We start from the raw sequence: 2500 nt of genomic DNA on the forward strand, positions 1-2500 counted from the left end.
CTTCCACCTCTTCCTCTTCAGGCTCCAAAAGCAATTCAACGTACCTTCCATAGTCGAATAAATTGCTCTTGCATGCCGAAGGCAGACTTTGCTCACCATTCACCCTCGACCACAAGGACCTATAATTGTTTATGCCTTCCACAATGTATGGAAAAAGACCCGATATGTAAGACCGCGTTGTTCTTGTTTCCATACTTAATATTTAGATAAACACAAATATCCAAACAGTATGAATCTATATATATATAATATATATATATAATATATATATATATATATATATATATATATATATATATATATATATAATATATATATACCTTAAAAGGGAGGTAGCCAATTCATAGGTATGTACCAACTCCCACCCATTCGACTCCCATCCACCAACCTTTCCCCCATCTCATCTTAGCTTCTCATGGATAACAGATCATCCCTGCATCCCGCCCACTGCCCTGGGTCAGAAGCAATGCAATAAGACACAGTACATCCACAGCAAGGCCGCTTTAATTAATCGGCGGCCCCCAACTCTGCGTCCCCTCACATTATGAATACTAAACATATATGCTGTCATTACTGCATTCAAAGTTCTTCATTACCCTTCAAAAATATGCAGTCTGATACAGTACCTACAGTTTGTACCTACGTTCCTTAGTATATTTTAAGTACAAAGCATACATACACAATGTATACATATATACAATAAAAGAACACAGTCCTGTATGAGAATACGTACATTAAAAGATTACACACGTGCATGTCTATGCCTGCATATTTAGTACACCCAATGGTAAAAAAACACACTAACCTGCCTATTTATACACACACACACACATATATATATACATATATATACACAAACAGTATACAGAGGCCACATAATGATCAAAGATAAGCATTATTAATCATGTCAACGTCTCAGATACGGCATCTCGAGTTGATGGTTATCAAATACACTTACGACACAAACAACAACGAGAGGGCTTAGCAAACTTTGTTCACTGAACAACCTTATTACGCTCCCCATGAAATAAATGTCAACATTTACGTAAAATATATTGCCCAACATTTTTTCCGAAACATTTGGCTTCGCTACAGACGAAAAGACCCCCTGCTAGCATCTTCCTCCTCCTCCTCCTCTTCCTCTCCTCTTTCTACTCTCCCTCCTCCTCCTCCTCCTCGTATACAGCGAGTCCTACATTACTACGGGATTAATAAGTCATTTCAATGGCAAAGTTCTCACATAGAGCGCAAGAGGAGGCGAGAACTATTACCCTCATTACCCGCGGTTTCCCTGGTCTCATTACCCTCTCAGTTCTTGTTTTTTCTATTATCCAACCCAAGGACGACAACATCCGGTACGCTCCTCCGCACCGCCAGAGTCTGTTCCTATCCCAAGCCGAGCCCTACTTACGTCCTTAATGCAGCTGGCCCTGGCATCCAGAATGGCTTCCTGCCTCGAAATTGAACCTCATTCGACCGGAAAAGTACGGCAATGACACTCGGCAGGTTCACGGTCAGCACATTTCCCTGCGGGGCCTCGATGGGGCTCCTCTGCCCACCACCTTCCACCCTCCGCCGGAGCAGAAGCAATGACACTCAAGTGGTAGCAGGATTAGAGCGTATCATAGATTAAAGCACCTCACCTATAATGGCCTCCCAATGCCATGCTAATATGAATCCAGCAGCTACTGAACCAGACTCATTTCAAATTCTAATGCAACATCATTAGTGATGCATATATGAGATATGATGACAGACGGGGTAATACCGAAAGGAATGTCCACTCTTCCTTCAATGAAACGCCACCAAAGCACATACCAAGGATCATCCTACACCAGGGGTGGGCAACCTTTTTAAGTGTGGGTGCCAAAGGCAACCAAATATTTGATATAAATTTTTCCCCCATACCAACGGAGTAAAATCATAGGCCTACATGTGGTTAACAATGGTCATACAAAGGAAGTTGGATTTTTTTTTTTTTTTTTTAGCTCTTTTTCGCGAGCCGGAAAAGAGTGGTTTTGAACGCGTGCCAAGGGCTGCCCACCCCTATACTAGTACAATCAATCAATCAGCCATTTCGAGTCCACTGCTGAACAAAGGCCTCTCTCATACCATTCCATGACTCTCACGACTGCGCCAACCTCTGCCGCGTCATTCCTGCAAACATCTCCATCCCGTGTCTCCACTTTTTGTCTGGTCTCCCTCTTGCACGCTTCCCATCCCGCGTTGTCCAGACACTTGCTACATCACTCATCATTCGTTCGCGCCAATTTACCTGTCGAATTGACAACATAAGATTCTTAAACCCCAGTCATCGTACCCACTTTCTGAACAATAAGTCTGCCCTGCCTCAACGTGATATACACGAATCAGATAGGCTGAGTCCCTCAAAAGAACCTTGAGTCAAAGCCTGACGATGTAAAAAGGTAGTTGCAAAACGTCCCCCTTCTTCGGAAAACTTCTAAAGAATCTCAGATCACAAGAAAGTTGTACACCAAAG

Source organism: Oratosquilla oratoria, chromosome 5, assembly GCF_046742065.1.
Source record: "Oratosquilla oratoria isolate Oo_2021 chromosome 5, ASM4674206v1, whole genome shotgun sequence".
In the NCBI taxonomy this organism is placed as follows: Eukaryota; Metazoa; Arthropoda; class Malacostraca; order Stomatopoda; family Squillidae; genus Oratosquilla; species Oratosquilla oratoria.